This window comes from Kogia breviceps, chromosome 1 (assembly GCF_026419965.1).
Source record: "Kogia breviceps isolate mKogBre1 chromosome 1, mKogBre1 haplotype 1, whole genome shotgun sequence".
Lineage (NCBI taxonomy): Eukaryota > Metazoa > Chordata > Mammalia > Artiodactyla > Physeteridae > Kogia > Kogia breviceps.
The window spans coordinates 51,570,948-51,587,871 of record NC_081310.1 but is presented as its reverse complement, the minus strand read 5'-3'; positions in this window follow the sequence as shown (position 1 = coordinate 51,587,871).

Genomic DNA, 16,924 nt, shown 5'->3' with positions numbered 1-16,924 from the left:
TAGGTCTCAAGCTTCAGGCTGCCCGGGAGGCCTAGGGTTCAGGGTCAGGCCTGGAGCTATGGTTAGGGTTAGGCCAAAGGTGAGGCTGAGGGTCGAGATTGGGGTGCAGGTGCGTGTTAGGGGGCGTGTGCGTCGTAGAGCGCGGCGTTCCGTTAGGGTAGGCCTCAGGTTTCAGGTTGGGCGGGAAGCCTAGTGGTCAGTGTCAGGCCTGCAGCTAGGGTTAGGGTTAGGCCCCCGGTGAGGCTGAGGGTCGAGATTTTGGTAAGAATGCGTGTTGGGGGACGTGTGCGTCGTAGGGCGCGGCCTGTCGTTAGGGTACGCCTCAGGCGTCAGGGTGCGGGGGAGGCCTAGGGGTCAGGGTCAGGACTGGAGCTAGGGTTAGGATTAGGTCCCCAGTGAGGCTGAGTGTCGAGATCGGGGTGCGGATGCATGTTAGGGGGCGTGTGCGTCGTAGGGCGCGGCGAGCCGTTAGGGTAGGCCTCAGGCTTCGCGCTGCGGGGGAGGCCTAGGGGTCAGGGTCAGGGCTGGAGCTAGGGTTAGGGTTAGGCCCCGGTGAGGCTGAGGGTCGAGATCGGGGTGCGGATGCGTGTTAGGGGGCGTGTGCGTCGTAGGGCGCGGCGAGCCGTTAGGGTAGACCTCAGGCTTCGCGCTGCAGGGGAGGCCTAGGGGTCAGGGTTAGGGCTGGAGCTAGGGTTAGGGTTACGCCCCCGGTGAGTCTGAGGGTCGAGATCGGGCTGCGAATGCGTGTTAGGGGGCGTGTGCGTCGTAGAGTGCGGCGTGCCGTTAGGGTAGGCCTCAAGCTTCAGGCTGTGGGGGAGGCCTAGGGGTCAAGGTCAGGGCTGGAGCTAGGGTTAGGGTTCGGCCCACTGTGAGGGTGAGGTTCGAGATCGGGGTGCGGAAGCGTGTTAGGGGGCGTGTGTGTCGTCGGTCGTTGCGTGCCGTTAGGGTAGGCCTCAGTCTTCAGTCGGTGGTAGAGGCCTAGGGGTCAGGGTCAAGCCTGGAGGTAGGGTTAGGGTTAGGCCCCCGGTGAGGCTGAGGGTCGAGATCGGAGTGCGGATGCGTGTTAGGGGGCGTGTGCGTCGTAGGTTGCGGGGTGCCGTTAGGGTAGGCCTCAGGCTTCAGGCTGCAGGGGAGGCCTAGGCGTCAGGGTCAGGGCTGGAGCTAGGGTTAGGGTTAGGCCCCCGGTGAGGCTGAGGGTCGAGATCGGGGTCCGGATGCGTATTAGGTGGTGTGTGCGTCGTAGGGCGTGGCGTGCCGTTAGGGTAGGCCTCAGGCTTCAGGGTGCGGGAGAGGCCTAGGTGTCAGGGTCAGGGCTGGAGCTAGGGTTAGGGTTAGGCACCCGGTGAGGCTGAGTGTCGAGATCGGGGTGCGGATGCGTGTTCGGGGGCGTGTGCTTAGTAGGGCGCGGCGTGCCGTTAGGGTAGGCCTCAGGCGTCAGGCTGCGGGGGAGGCCTAGGGGTCAGGGTCAGGCCGGGAGCTAGGGTTAGGGTTAGGCTCCCGGTGAGGCTGAGGGTCGAGATCGGGGTGCGGATGCCTGTTAGGGTGCGTGTGCATCATAGGGCGTGGCGTGCCGTTAGGGTAGGCCTCAGGTTTCAGGCTGCCCGGGAGGCCTATTGTTCAGGGTCAGGACTGGAGCAAGGGTTAGGGTTTGGTCCACAGTGAGGCTGAGGGTCGAGATCGGGGTGCGGATGCGTGTTAGGGGGCATGTACGTTGTACGTCACTGCGTGCCTTTAGGGTAGGCCTCAGGCTTCAGGCTGTGGGGGAGGCCTAGGGGTTAGGGTCAGGGCTGGAGATAGGGTTAGGATTAGGACCCCGGTGAGGCTGAGGGTTGAGATCGGTGTGCTGATGCGTGTTAGGGGGCGTGTGCGTCGTCGGGCGTGGCGTGCCGTTAGGGTAGGCCTCAGGCTTCAGGCTGCGGGGGAGGCCTCGGTGTCAGGGTCACGCCTGGAGCTAGAGTTACGGTTAGGCCCACGGTGAGGCTGAGGGTCGAGATCGTGGTGCGGATGCATGTTCGGGTGCGTATGCATCGTAGGGCGTGGCGTGCCGTTAGGGTAGGCCTCAGGCTTCAGGCTGCGGGGGAGGCCTAGTGGTCAGGGTCAGGCCTGCAGCTAGGGTTAGTGTTAGGCCCCCGGTGAGGCTGAGGGTCGAGATTTTGGTGCGGATGCGTGTTGGGGGACATGTGCATCGTAGGGCGCGGCCTGTCGTTAGGGTACGCCACAGGCTTCAGTCTGCGGGGGAGGCCTAGGGGTCAGGGTCAGGCCTCTAGCTAGGGTTAGGCTTAGGCCCCCGGTGAGGCTGAGGGTCGAGATCGGGGTGCGGATGCGTGTTAGGGAGCATGTGCGTCGTAGGGCACGGCGTGCCGTTAGGGTAGGCCGCAGGCTTCAGGCTGCGGGGGAGGCCTAGGGGTCAGGGTCAGGCCTGGAGCTAGGGTTGGTCTTAGGTCCCCGGTGAGACTGAGGGTCGAGATCGGGTTGCGGATGCGTGTTAGGGGGCGTGTGCGTCGTAAGGCACGGCGTGCCGTTAGTTTAGGCCTCAGGCTTCAGTCTGCGGTGGAGGCCTAGGGGTCAGGGTCAGGCCTGGAGCTAGGGTTAGGGTTAGGCACCCAGTGAGGCTGAGGGTCGAGATCGGGGTGCGGATGCGTGTTAGGGGGCGTGTCCTTCGTAGGGCGCGGTGTGCCGTTGGGGTAGGCCTCAGGATTCAGGCTGCAGGGGAGGCCTTGCGGTCAGGGTCAGGCCTGGAGCTAGGGTTAGGGTTAGGACCGCGGTGAGGCTGAGCGTTGAGATCAGGTTGCGGATGCGTGTTTGGGGGCGTGTGCGTCGTAGGGCGCGGCGTGTCGTTAGGGTAGGTCTCAGGCATCAGTCTTCGGTGGAGGCCTAGGGGTCAGCGTCAGGCGTGGAGCCGTGGTTAGGGTTAGGCCCCCGGTGAGGCTGATGGTCGAGATCGGGGTGCGGATGCGTGTTAGGGGGCGTGTGCGTCGTAGGGCGCGGCGTGCCGTTAGGGTAGGCCTCAGGCTTCAGGCTGCAGGGGAGGCCTAGGGGTCAGGGTCGGACCTGGAGCTAGGGTTAGGGTTAGGTCCCCGGTGAGGCTGAGGGTCGAGATCGGGGTGCGGATGCGTGTTAGGGGGCGTGTGCGTAGTAGGGCGCGGCGAGCCGTTAGGGTAGGTCTCAGGCTTCGCGTTGCGGGGGAGGCCTAGGGGTCAGGGTCATGCCTGGAACTAGGGTTATGGTTAGGCCCCCGGTGACGCTGAAGGTCGAGATCGGGGTGTGGATACGTGTTAGGGGGCGTGTGGGTCGTAGGGCGTGGCGTGCCGTTAGGGTAGGCCTCAGGCTTCAGGCTGCCCGGGAGGCCTAGGGGTCAGGGTCACGCCTGGAGCTAGAGTGAGGGTTAGGCCCCCGGTGAGGCTGAGGGTCGAGATTTTGGTGCGGATGCGTGTTAGGGGGCGTATGTGTCGTAGGGTGCGGCCTGTCGTTAGGATAGGCCTCAGGCTTCAGGCTGCGGGGGATGCCTAGTGGTTAGGGTCCGGCCTGGAGCTAGGGTTAGGGTTAGGCCCCCGGTGACGCTGAGGGTCGAGATCGGCGTGCGGATTCGTGTTAGGCGGCGTGTGCGTCGTAGGGCGCGGCGTGACGGTAGGTTAGGCCTCAGGCTTCTGGCTGCCCGGGAGGCCTGGGGGGTCAGGGTCAGGCCTGGAGCTAGGGTTCGGCTTAGGCCCCAGGTGAGGCTGAAGGTCGAGATCGGGGTGCGGATGCGTGTTAGGGGGCGTGTGCGTCGTAGGGCGCGGCGTGCCGTTAGGGTAGGCCGCAGGCTTCAGGCTGCGGGGGAGGCCTAGGGGTCAGGGTCAGGCCTGGAGCTAGGGTTAGGGTTTGGGCCCCGGTGAGGCTGAGGGTCGAGATCGGGGTGCGGATGCATGTTCGGGGGCATGTGCATCGTAGATCGCGGCCTGCCGTTAGGGTAGGCCTCAGGCTTCAGGCTGCGGTAAGGCCTAGGTGTCAGGGTCAGGCCTGGAGCTAGGGTTAGGATTAGGCCCCCGGTGAGGCTGAGGGTCGAAATTTTGGTATGGATGCGTGTTGGGAGACATGTGCGTCGTAGGGCGCGGCCTGTCGTTAGGGAAGGCCTCAGGCTTCAGTCTGCGGGGGAGGCCTAGGGGTCATGGTCAGGCCTGGAGCTAGGATTAGGGTTAGGCCCCCGGTGAGGCTGAGGGTCGAGATGGGGTTGCGGATGCCTGTTACGGGGCGTGGGCGTCGTAGGCCGCGGCGTGCCGTTAGGATAGGCCTCAGGCTTCAGGCTGCGGGGAGGCCTAGGGTTCAGGGTCAGGCTTGGAGCTAGGGTTAGGGTTAGTGCCCCGGTGAGGCTGAGCGTCGAGATCGGGGTGCGGATGCGTGTTAGTGGGCGTGTGCGTCGTAGGGCGTGGCGTGCCGTTAGGGTAGGCCTCAGGCATCAGGCTGCGGGGGAGGCCTAGGTGTCAGGGTCAGGATGGGAGGTAGCGTTAGGGTTAGGGCCCCGGTGAGGCTGAGGGTCGAGATCGGTGTGCGGATGCGTGTTAGCGGGCGTGTGCGTCGTAGGGCGGGGCGTGCCGTTAGGGTAGGCCGCAGGCTTCACTCTGCGGTGGAGGCCTAGGGGTCAGGATCAGGCCTGGAGCTAGGGTTAGTCTTAGGCACCCAGTGAGGCTGAGGTTCGAGTCGGGGTGCGGATGCTTGTTAGGGGGCGTGTGCATCGTAGGGCTTGGCGTGCCGTTAGGGTAGGCCTCAGGCTTCAGGCTGCCCGGGAGGCCTAGGGGTCAGGGTCACGCCTGCAGCTAGAGTTAGGATAGGCCCCCGGTGAGGCTGAGGTTCGAGATCGGGGCGCGGATGCGTGTTAGGGGGCGTGTGCGTCGTAGTGCGCGGGTTGCCATTAGGGTAGGCCTCAGGCTTCAGGCTGCGGGGGAGGCCTAGGGGTCAGGGTCAGGCCTGGAGCTAGAGTTAGGGTTAGGCCCCCGGTGAGGCTTAGGTTCGAGATCGGGGTGCGGATGCGTGTTAGGGGGCGTGTGCGTCGTAGGGCGCAGCATGACTTTAGGGTAGGCCTCAGGCTTCAGGCTGCGGGGGTGGCCTAGTGGTCTGCGTCAGGCCTGGAGCTAGGATTAGGGTTAGGCCCCAGGTGAGGCTGAGGGTCGAGATTTTGGTGCGGATGCGTGTTAGGGGGCGTGTGTGGCGTAGGGCGCGGCCTGTCGTTAGGGTAGGCCTTCAGGCTTCAGGCTGCCCGGGAGGCGTAGGGTTCAGTGTCACGCCTGGAGCTAGAGTTAGGGTTAGGCCCCCGGTGAGGCTGAGGGTCGAGATCGGGGTGCGGTTGCGTGTTAGGGGGCATGTGCGTCGTAGGGCGTGGCGTGTCGTTAGGGTAGGTCTCAGGCTTCCGGATGCGGGGGAGGCCTAGGGGTCAGGGTCAGGCCTGGAGCTAGGGTTACGGTTAGGCCCCTGGTGAGGCTGAGGGTCGAGATTTTGGCGCGGATGCGTGTTGGGGGACGTGTGCGTCGTAGGGCGCGGGCTGTCGTTAGGGGAGGCCTCAGGCTTCTGGCTGCGGGGGAAGCCTAGGGGTCAGGGTCAGGTCTGGAGCTAGGGTTAGGGTTAGGCCCCCGGTGAGGCTGAGGGTCGAGATCGGGGTGCGGATGCGTGTTAGGGGGCGTTTGTGTCGTAGGGCGTGGCGTGCCGTTAGTGTAGGCCTCAGGATTCAGGCTGCGGGGGAGGCCTAGGGGTCAGGGTCAGGGCTGGAGCTAGGGTAAGGGTTAGGCCCCCGGTGAGGCTGAGGGTCGATATCGGGGTGTGGATGCGTGTTTGGGGGCGTGTGCATCGTAGGGCTTGGCGTGCCGGTAGGGTAGGCCTCAGGCTTCAGGCTGCCCGGGAGGCCTAGGGGTCAGGGTCACGCCTCCAGCTACAGTTAGGAGAGGCCCCTGGTGAGGATGAGGGTCGCGATCGGGGTGCGGATTCATGTTAGGGGACGAGTGCGTCGTAGGGCGTGGCGTGCCGTTAGGGTGGGCCTTAGGCTTCAGGCTGCGGGGGAGGCCTAGGGGTCAGCGTCAGGCCTGGAGCTAGGGTTAGGGTTATGCCCCCGGTGAGGCTGAGGTTCAAGATCGGGGTGCGGATGCGTGTTAGGGGGCGTGTGCATCGTAGGGCGCGGCGTGCCGTTAGGGTAGGCCTCAGGCTTCAGTCTGCGGTGGATGCCTAGGGGTCAGGGTCAGGCCTGGAGCTAGGGTATGGGTTAGGCCCCCGGTGAGGCTGAGGTTCGAGATCGGGGTGCGGATGCGTGTTAGGGGGCGTGTGCGTCGTAGGGCTTGGAGTGCCGTTAGGGTACGCCACAGGCTTCAGGCTGCCCGGGACGCCTAGCGGTCAGGGTCAGGCCTCGAGCTAGAGTTAGGGTTAGGCCCCCGGTGAGGCTGAGGGTCGAGATAGGGGTGCGGATGCATGTTAGGGGGCGTGTGCGTCGCAGAGCGTGGCGTGCCGTTAGGGTGGTCCTCAGGCTTCAGGCTGCGGGGGAGGCCTAGGGGTGAGCGTCAGGCCTGGAATAAGGGTTAGGGTTAGGCCCCCGGTGAGGCTGAGGGTCGAGATTGGGGTGCGGATGCATGTTAGGGGGCGTGTGCGTCGTGGGGCGCGGCGAGCCGTTAGGGTAGGTCTCAGTCTTCGCGTTGCGGGGGAGGCCTATGGGTCAGGGTCAGGCCTGGAACTAAGTTATGGTTAGGCCCCCGGTGAGGCTGAGGGTCGAGATCGTGGTGCTGAAGCGTGTTAGGGGGCGTGTGCGTCGTAGGGCGCGGCGTGCCTTTAGGGTAGGCCGCAGGCTACAGTCTGCGGGGGAGGCCTAGGGGTCAGGGTCAGGCCTGGAGCTTGGGTTAGAGTTAGGCACCCAGTGAGGCTGAGGGTCGAGATCGGGGTGCGGATGCGTGTTTGGGGGCGTGTGCGTCGTAGGGCGTTGCGTGCCGTTAGGCTAGGCCTCAGGCTTCAGTCTGCGGTGGATGCCTAGGTGTCAGGGTCAGGCCTGGAGCTAGAGTTAGGGTTAGGCTCCCGGTGAGGCTGAGGGTCGAGATCTTGGTGTGGATGCCTGTTAGGGGGCGTGTGCATCGTAGGGCGCGGCCTGTTGTTAGGGTAGGCCTGAAGCTTCAGGCTGCGGGGGAGGCCTAGGGGTCAGGGTCAGGCCTGGAGCTAGGGATAGGGTTAGGCCCCCGGTGAGGCTGAGGGTCGAGATCGGGGTGCGGATGCGTGTTAGGGGGCGTTTTTGTCGTAGGGCGTGGCGTGCCGTTAGTGTAGGCCTCAGGATTCAGGCTGCGGGGGAGGCCTAGGGGTCAGGGTCAGGGCTGGAGCTAGGGTAAGGTTTAGGCCCCCGGTGAGGCTGAGGTTCGAGATCGGGGTGCGGATGCGTGTTCGGTGGCGTGTGCGTCGTAGGGTTTGGAGTGCCGTTAGGGTAGGCCTCAGGCTTCAGGCTGCCCGGGAGGCCTAGCGGTCCGGGTCACGCCTGGAGCTAGAGTTAGGGTTAGGCCCCCGGTGAGGCTGAGGGTCGAGATAGGGGTGCGGATGCATGTTAGGGGGCGTGTGCGTCGCAGAGCGTGCCGTGCCGTTAGGGTGGGCCTCAGGCTTCAGGCTGCGGGAGAGGCCTAGTGGTCAGGGTCAGGCCTGGAGCTAGGGTTAGGTTTAGGCCCCCGGTGATGCTGAGGGTCGAGATCGGTGTGCGGATGCGTGTTAGGGGCCGTGTGCGTCGTAGTGCGCGGCTTGCCATTAGGGTAGTCCTCAGGCTTCAGGCTGCGGGGGAGGCCTAGGGGTCAGGGTCATGCCTGCACCTAGGGTTAGGGTTAGGCTCCCGGTGAGGCTGAGTGTCGAGATCGGTGTGCGAATGCGTGTTAGCGGGCGTGTGCGTCATAGGGCGCAGCGTGCCGTTAGGGTAGGCCTCAGGCTTCAGGCTGCGGGGGAGGCCTAGTGGTCAGTGTCGGGCCTGGAGCTAGGGTTAGGGTTAGTCCCCCGGTGACGCTGAGGGTCGAGATCTGGGTGCGGATGCGTGTTAGTGGGCGTGTGCGTCATAGGTCGTTGCGAGCCGTTAGGGTAGGCCTCAGTCTTCAGTCGGTGGTAGAGGCCTAGGGTTCAGGGTCAAGCCTGGAGCTAGGGTTTGGGTTAGGCCCCCGGTGAGGCTGAGGGTCGAGATCGGGGTGCGGATGCGTGTTAGGGCACGTGTGCGTCGTAGGTTGCGGCGTGCTGTTAGGGTAGGCCTCAGGCTTCATGCTCCGGGGGAGGCGTAGGTGTCAGGGTCACGCCCGGAGCTAGACTTAGGGTTAGTCCGCAAGTGAGGCTGAGGGTCGATATTAGGGTGCGGATGCGTGTTAGGGGGCGTGTGCGTCGTAGGGCACGGCGTGCCGTTAGGGTAGGACTCAGGCTTCAGGCTGCGGGGGAGGCCTAGGGGTCAGGGTCAGGGCTGGAGCCAGGTTTAGGGTTAGGCCCCCGGTGAGGCTGAGGGTCGATATCGGGGTGCGGATGCGGGTTAGGGGGCGTGTGCGTCGTAGGGCCTGGCGTGCCGTTAGCGTAGGCCTCAGGGTTCATGCTGCAGGGTAGACCTAGGTGTCAGGGTCACGCCTGGAGCTAGAGTTAGGTTTAGGCCCCCGGTGCGGCTGAGGGTCCAGATCGGGGTGCGGATGCGTGTTAGGCGGCGTGTGCGTAGTAGTGCGCGGCGTGCCGTTAGGGTAGGCTTCAGGCTGCGGGGGTGGCCTAGGGTTCAGGGTCAGTCCCGGAGCTAGGGTTAGGTTTAGGCCCGCGAGGAGGCTGAGGGTCGAGATCGGGGTGCGGATGCGTGTTAGGGGGCGTGTGCGTCGTAGGTCGCGTCGTGCCGTTAGGGTAGGCTTCAGGCTGCGGGGGAGGCCTAGGTGTCAGTGTAAGGGCTGTAGCTAGGGTTAGGGTTAGCTCCCTGGTGAGGATGAGAGTCGAGATCGGGGTGCGGATGCGTGTTAGGAGGCGTGTGCGCCGTAAGGCGTGGCGTGACGTTAGGGTAGGCTTCAGGCTGCGTGGGAGGCCTAGGGGTCAGGGTGAGGCCTGGAGCTAGGGTGAGGATTAGTCCCCCGGCGAGGCTGAGGGTCGAGATCGGGGTGCGGATGCATGTTAGTGGGCGTGTGCGTCGTAGGCCGTGGCGTGCCGTTATGGTGGGCCTCTGGCTTCAGGCTGCCGGGGAGGCCTAGGTGTCAGGGTCACGCCTGGAGCTAGAGTTAGGGTTAGGCCCCCGGTGAGGCTGAGGGTCGAGATCGGGGTGCGGATGCGTGTTAGGGGGCGTGTGCGTCATAGGGCAAGGGGTGCCGTTAGGGTACGCCTCAGGCTTCAGGGTGCGGGGGAGGCCTAGGGGTCAGCGTCAGGCCTGGAACTAGTGTTACGGTTAGGCCCCCGGTGAGGCTGAGGGTCGAGATCGGGGTGTGGATGCGTGTTAGGGGGAGTGTGCGTCTTCGGGCGCGGCGTGCCGTTAGGGTAGGCTTCAGGTTGCGGGGGAGGCCTATGGTTCAGGGTCAGGCCTGGAGCTAGAGTTAGGGTTAGGCCCACGGTGAGGCTGAGGGTGGAGATTTTGGTGCAGATGCGTGTTCGGGGACGTGTGCGTCGTAGGGCGCGGCGTGCCGTTAGGGTAGGCCTTAGGCATCAGGCTGCGGGGGAGGCCTAGTGGTCAGGGTCAGGACTGGAGCTAGGGTTATGGTTAGGTCCCCAGTGAGGCTAAGGGTCGAGATCGGGGTGCGGATGCGTGTTAGGCGGCGTGTGCGTAGTAGGGCGCGGCGTGCCTTTAGGGTAGGCCTCAGGCTTCAGGCTGCGGGGGAGGCCTAGGTTTCAGGGTCAGGCCCGGAGCTAGGGTTAGGTTTAGGCCCGCGAGGAGGCTGAGGGTCGTGATCGGGGTGCGGATTCGTGTTAGGGGGCGTGTGCGTCGTAGGTGGCGGCGTGCGGTTAGGGTAGGCTTCAGGCTGCGGGGGAGGCCTAGCGGTCAGTGTCAGGGCTGGAGCTAGGGTTATGGTAAGGCCCCCGGTGAGGCTGAGGGTCGAGATCGGGGTGCGGATGCGTGTTAGGGGGCGTGTGCATCGTAGGGCACGGCGTGCCTTTAGGGTAGGCCTCAGGCTTCAGGCTGTGGGGGAGGCCTAAGTGTCAGGGTCAGGGCTGGAGCTAGGGTTAGGGTAAGGCCCCCGGTGAGGCTGAGGGTCGAGATTTTGGTGCGGATGCGTGTTCGGGGATGTGTGCGTCGTAGGGCGCGGCCTGTCGTTAGGGTAGGACTCAGACTTCTGGCTGAGGGGGAGGCCTAGGGTTCAGAGTCAGGCCTGGAGCTAGGGTTAGAGTTAGGCCCCCGGTGAGGCTGAGGGTCGAGATCGGGGTGCGGATGCGTGTTAGGGGTCGTGTGCGTCGTAGGGCGCGGCGTGCCGTTAGGGTAAGCCTCAGGCTTCAGGCTGCGGGGAAGACCTAGTGTTCAGGGTCAGGACCGGAGCTAGGGTTAGGTTTAGGACGGCGAGGAGGCTGAGGGTTGAAATCGGGTGCGGATGCGTGTTAGGGGGCGTGTGCGTCGTAGGGCGCGGCGTGCCGGTAAGGTAGGCCTCAGGCTGCATGCTGCGGGGGAGGCCTAGGTGTCAGGGTCAGGTCTGGAGATAGGGTTACGGTTAGGTCCCCGGTGAGGATGAGGGTCGAGATCGGGGTGCGGATGCGTGTTAGGGGGCGTGTGCGCTGTAAGGCGCGGCGTGCCGTTAGGGTAGGCCTCAGGCTTCAGGCTGCGGGGGAGGCCTAGGGGTCAGGGTGAGGGCTGGAGCTAGGGTTAGGGTTAGGCCCCCGGTGAGGCTGTGGGTCGAGATCGGGGTGCGGATGCGTGTTAGGGGGCGTGTGCGTCATAGGGCGCGGGGTTCCGTTAGGGTAGGCCTCAGGCTTCAGGCTGCGGGGGAGGCCTAGGGGTCAGGGTGAGGCTTGGAACTAGGGTGAGGGTTAGTCCCCCGGCGAGGCTGAGGGTCGAGATCGGGGTGCGGATGCATGTTTGGGGGAGTGTGCGTCGTAGGGCGTGGCGGGCCTTTAGGGTGGGCCTCAGGCTTCAGGCTGCGGGGGACGCCTAGGGTTCAGGGTCAGGCCTGGAGCTAGAGTTAGGGTTAGGCCCCCGGTGAGGCTGAGGGTCGAGATAGGGGTGCGGATGCGTGTTAGGGGGCGTGTGGGTCCTAGGGCGCGGCGTGCCTTTAGGGTAGGCCTCAGGCTTTAGGCTGCAGGGGAAGCTCAGTGGTCAGGTTCAGCGCTGCAGTTAGGGTTAGGGTTAGGCCCCCGGTGAGACTGAGGGTCGAGATCGGGTGCGGATGCATGTTAGGGGGCGTGTGCGTCATAGGGCGCGGCGTGCCGTTAGGGTAGGCCTCAGGCTTCAGGCTGTGGGGGAGGCCTGGGGGTCAGGGTCAGGCCTGGAGCTAGGGTTAGGGTTAGGCCCCCGGTGAGGCTGAGGGTCGAAATCGGGGTGCGAATGCGTGTTAGGGGGCGTGTAAGTCATAGGGCGCGGCGTGCCGTTAGGGTAGGCTTCAGGCTGCGGGGGAGGCCTAGGGTTCAGGGTCGGGCCTGGAGCTAGGGTTATGGTTAGGCCCACGGTGAGGCTGAGGGTCGAGATTTTGGTGCGGATACGTGTTGGGGGACGTGTGCGTCGTAGGGCGCGGCCTGTCGTTTGGGTAGGCCTCAGGCTTCTGGCTGCGGGGGAGGCCTAGGGGTCAGGGTCAGGCCTGGAGCTAGGGTTAGGGTTCGGCCTCCGGTGAGGCTGAGGGTCGAGATCGTGGTGCGGATGCGTGTTAGGGGGCGTGTGCGTTCTAGGGCGCGGCATGCCGTTAGGGTAAAACTCAGGCTTCAGGCTGCGGGGGAGGCCTAGTGTTCAGGGTCAGGACCGGAGCTTGGGTTAGGTATGGGCCCGCGAGGAGGCTGAGGGTTGAGATCGGGTGCAGATGCGTGTTAGTGGGCGTGTGCGTCGTAGGGCGCGGCGTGCCATTAGGGTAGGCCTCAGGCTGCAGGCTGCGGGGGTGGCCTAGGTGTCAGTGTCAGGCCTGGAGCTAGGGTTACGGTTAGGTCCCCGGTGAGGATGAGGGTCGAGTTCGGGGTGCGGATGCGTGTTAGGGGGCGTGTGCGCCGTAAGGCGTGGCGTGCCGTTAGGGTAGGCCTCAGGCTTCAGGCTGTGGGGGAGGCCTAGGGGTCAGTGTCAAGGCTGGAGCTAGGGTTAAGGTTAGGCCCCCGGTGAGGCTGAGGGTCGAGATCGGGGTGCGGAAGCGTGTTAGGGGGCGTGTGCGTCGTAGGGCGCGGCGTGACGTTAGGGTACGCCTCAGGCTTCAGTCTGCGGGGGAGGCCTAGGGCTCAGGGCCAGGCCTGGAGCTAGGGTTAGGGTTAGGCTCCCGGTGAGGCTGAGAGTTGAGATCGGGTTGCGGATGCGTGTTAGGGGGCGTTTGCGTCGTAGGCCGCGGCGTACCGTTAGGGTAGGCTTCAGGCTGCGGCGGAGGCCTAGGGGTCAGGTTCAGGTTTGGAGCTAGGGTTAGGATTAGGCCCACGGTGAGGCTGAGAGTTGAGATCGTGGTGCTGAAGCGTGTTAAGGGGTGTGTGCGTCTTAGGGCGCGGCCTGCCGTTAGGGTAAGCCTTAGGCTTCAGGCTGCGGGGGGGGGCCTACGGGTCAGGGTCAGCCCTGGAGCTAGGGTAAGGGTTAGGCCCCCGGTGACGCTGAGGGTCGAGATCGGGGTGCAGATGCGTGTTAGGGGGCGTGTGCGTCGTAGGGCGCGGCGTGCCGTTAGGGTAGGCCTCAGGCTTCATGCTGCCTGGGAGGCCTAAGGGTCAGGATCAGGCCTGGAGGTAGGGTTAGGGTTAGGCCCCCGGTGAGGCTGAGCGTCGAGATCGGGGTGAGATGCATGTTAGGGGGCGTGTGCGTCGTAAGGCGTAGCGTGCCGTTAGGGTAGGCCTCAGGATTCGCGCTGAGGGGGAGGCCTAGGGGTCTGGGTCAGGCTTGGAATTAGGGTTATGGTTAGGCCCCCGGTGAGGCTAAGGGTCGAGATCGGGGTGCGAATGCGTGTTAGGGGGCGCGTTCGTCATAGGGCGCGGCGTGCGGTTAGGGTAGGCTTCAGGCTGCGGGGGAGGCCTAGGGTTCAGGGTCGGGCCTGGAGCTAGGGTTAGGGTTGGGCCCAAGGTGAGGCTGAGGGTCGAGATTTTGGTGCGGATGCGTGTTGGGGGACGTGTGCGTCGTAGGGCGCGGCCTGTCGTTAGGGAAGGCCTCAGGCTTCTGGCTGCGGGGGAGGCCTAGGCATCAGGGTCAGGACCGGAGCTAGGGTTAGGTTTAGGCCCGCGATGAGGCTGAGGTTTGAGATCGGGTGCAGATGCGTGTTAGGAGGCGTTTGCGTCGTAGGGCGTGGCGTGCCGTTAGGGTAGGCTTCAGGCTGCGTGGGAGGCCTAGGGGTCAGGGTGAGGCCTGGAGCTAGGGTGAGGATTAGTCCCCCGGCGAGGCTTAGGGTCGAGATCGGGGTGCGGATGCATGTTAGGGGGCGTGTGCGTCATAGGGCAAGGGGTGCCGTTAGGGTACGCCTCAGGCTTCAGGCTGCGGGGGAGGCCTAGGGGTCAGCGTCAGGCCTGGAACTAGTGTTACGGTTAGGCCCCCGGTGAGGCTGAGGGTCGAGATCGGGGTGTGGATGCGTGTTAGGGGGCGTGTGCGTCTTCTGGCGCGGCGTGCCGTTAGGGTAGGCTTCAGGTTGCGGGGGAGGTCTAGGGTTCAGGGTCAGGCCTGGAGCTAGAGTTAGGGTTAGGCCCACGGTGAGGCTGAGGGTGGAGATTTTGGTGCAGATGCGTGTTCGGGGACGTGTGCGTCGTAGGGCGCGGCCTGTCGTTACGGTAGGCCTCAGGCTTCTGGCTGCGGGGGAGGCCCAGTGGTCAGGGTCAGGCCTGGAGCTAGGGTTAGGGTTAGGCCCCCGGTGAGTCTGAGGGTCGAGATCGGGGTGCGGATGCGTGTTAGGGGGCATGTGCGTCGTAGGGCGCGGCGTGCCGTTAGGGTAGGCCTTAGGCATCAGGCTGCGGGGGAGGCCTAGTGGTCAGGGTCAGGACTGGAGCTAGGGTTATGGTTAGGTTCCCAGTGAGGCTAAGGGTCGAGATCGGGGTGCGGATGCGTGTTAGGCGGCGTGTGCGTAGTAGGGCGCGGCGTGCCTTTAGGGTAGGCCTCAGGCTTCAGGCTGCGGGGGAGGCCTAGGTTTCAGGGTCAGGCCCGGAGCTAGGGTTAGGTTTAGGCCCGCGAGGAGGCTGAGGGTCGAGATCGGGGTGCGGATTCGTGTTAGGGGGCGTGTGCGTCGTAGGTGGCGGCGTGCGGTTAGGGTAGGCTTCAGGCTGCGGGGGAGGCCTAGCGGTCAGTGTCAGGGCTGGAGCTAGGGTTATGGTAAGGCCCCCGGTGAGGCTGAGGGTCGAGATCGGGGTGCGGATGCGTGTTATGGGGCGTGTGCATCGTAGGGCACGGCGTGCCTTTAGGGTAGGCCTCAGGCTTCAGGCTGTGGGGGAGGCCTAAGTGTCAGGGTCAGGGCTGGAGCTAGGGTTAGGGTAAGGCCCCCGGTGAGGCTGAGGGTCGAGATTTTGGTGCGGATGCGTGTTGGGGGATGTGTGCGTCGTAGGGCGCGGCCTGTCGTTAGGGTAGGACTCAGACTTCTGGCTGAGGGGGAAGCCTAGGGTTCAGGGTCAGGCCTGGAGCTAGGGTTAGAGTTAGGCCCCCGGTGAGGCTGAGGGTCGAGATCGGGGTGCGGATGCGTGTTAGGGGTCGTGTGCGTCGTAGGGCGCGGCGTGCCGTTAGGGTAAGCCTCAGGCTTCAGGCTGCGGGGAAGACCTAGTGTTCAGGGTCAGGACTGGAGCTAGGGTTAGGTTTAGGACCGCGAGGAGGCTGAGGGTTGAAATCGGGTGCGGATGCGTGTTAGGGGGCGTGTGCGTCGTAGGGCGCGGCGTGCCGTTAAGGTAGGCCTCAGGCTGCAGGCTGCGGGGGAGGCCTAGGTGTCAGGGTCAGGTCTGGAGATAGGGTTACGGTTAGGTCCCCGGTGAGGATGAGGGTCAAGATCCGGGTGCGGATACGTGTTAGGGGGCGTGTGCGCCGTAAGGCGCGGCGTGCCGTTAGGGTAGGCCTCAGGCTTCAGGCTGCGGGGGAGGCCTAGGGTTCAGTGTCATGCCTGGAGCTAGAGTTAGGGTTAGGCCCACCGTGAGGCTGAGGGTTGAGATTTTGGTGCAAATGCGTGTTGGGGGACATGTGCGTCGCAGGGCGCGGCCTGTCGTTAGGGTAGGCCTCAGACTTCTGGCTGCGGGGGAGGCCTAGGGGTCAGGGTCAGGCCTGGAGCTAGGGTTAGGGTTAGGCCCCCGTTGAGGCTGAGGGTCGAGATCGGGGTGCGGATGCATGTTAGGGGGCGTGTGCGTCATAGGGCGCGGCGTGCCGTTAGGGTAGGCCTTAGGCATCAGGCTGCGGTGGAGGCCTAGGGGTCAGGGTCAGGACTGGAGCTAGGGTTAGGGTTAGGTCCCCAGTGAGGCTGAGGGTCGAGATCGGGGTGCGGATGCATGTTAGGGGGCGTGTGTGTCGTATGGCGCGGCGTGCCGTTAGGGTAGGCCTCAGGCTTCAGGCTGCGGGGGAGGCGTAGTGGTCAGGGTCAGGCCTGGAGCTAGGGTTAGGGTTAGGCCTCCGGTGAGGCTGAGGGTCGAAATCGGAGTGCGGATGCGTGTTAGGGGGCGTGTGCGTCGTAGGGCGCGGCGTGCCGTTAGGGTTGGCCTCAGGCTTCAGGCTGCGGGGGAGGCCTAGGGGTCAGTGTCAAGGCTGGAGCTAGGGTTAAGGTTAGGCCCCCGGTGAGGCTGAGGGTCGATATCGGGGTGCGGATGCGTGTTAGGGGGCGTGTGCGTCATAGGGCGCGGCGTGCCGTTAGGGTAGGCCTCAGGCTTCAGGCTGCGGGGGAGGCCTAGGGGTCAGGGTGAGGCCTGGAGCTAGGGTTAGGGTTAGTCCTTCGGCGAGGCTGAGGGTCGAGATCGGGGTGCGGATGCGTGTTAGGGGGCGTGTGCGTCGTAGGGCGTGGCGTGCCGTTAGTGTGGGTCTCAGGCTTCAGGCTGCGGGGGAGGCCTAGGGGTCAGCGTCAGGCCTGGAACTAGTGTTAGGGTTAGGACCCCGGTGAGGCTGAGGGTCGAGATCGGGGTGCGAATGCGTGTTAGGGGGCGTGTGAGTCATAGGGCGCGGCGTGCCGTTAGGGTAGGCTTCAGGCTGTGCGGGAGGCCTAGGGGTCAGAGTCAGGGCTGGAGCTAGGGTTAGGGTTAGGCCCCCGGTGACGCTGAGGGTCGAGATCTGGTTGCGGATGCGAGTTAGGGGGCGTGTGCATCGTAGGGCGCGGCGTGCCGTTAGGGTAGGCCTCAGACTTCAGGCTGCGGGAGAGGCCTAGGTGTCAGGGTCAGGGCTGGAGCTAGGGTTAGGGTTAGACCACCGGTGAACCTGAGGGTCGAGATCGGGGTGCGGATGCGTGTTCGGGGGCGTGTGCATCGTAGGGCGTGGCGTGCCCTTAGGGTAGGCCTCAGGCTTCCGGCTGCGGGGGAGGCCTAGGTGTCAGGGTCACGCCTGGAGCTAGAGTTAGGGTTAGGCCCCCGGTGAGGCTGAGGGTCAATATCGTGGTGCGGATGCGTGTTTGGGGGTGTGTGCGTCGTAGGGCGTGGCGTGCCATTAGGGTGGGCCTCAGGCTTCAGGCTGCGGGGGAGGCCTAGGGGTCAGCATCAGGCCTGGAACTAGGGTTAGGGTTAGGCCCCCGGTGAGGCTGAGGGTCGAGATCCGGGTGCGGATGCGTCGTAGGGCGCGGTGTGCCTTTAGGGTAGGCCTCAGGCTTCAGGCTGCGGGGGAGGCCTAGGTGTCAGGGTCAGGCCTGGAGCTAGGGTTAGGGTTAGGCCCCCTGTGAGGCTGAGGTTCGAGATCGGGGTGCTGATTCGTGTTAGGGTGCGTGTG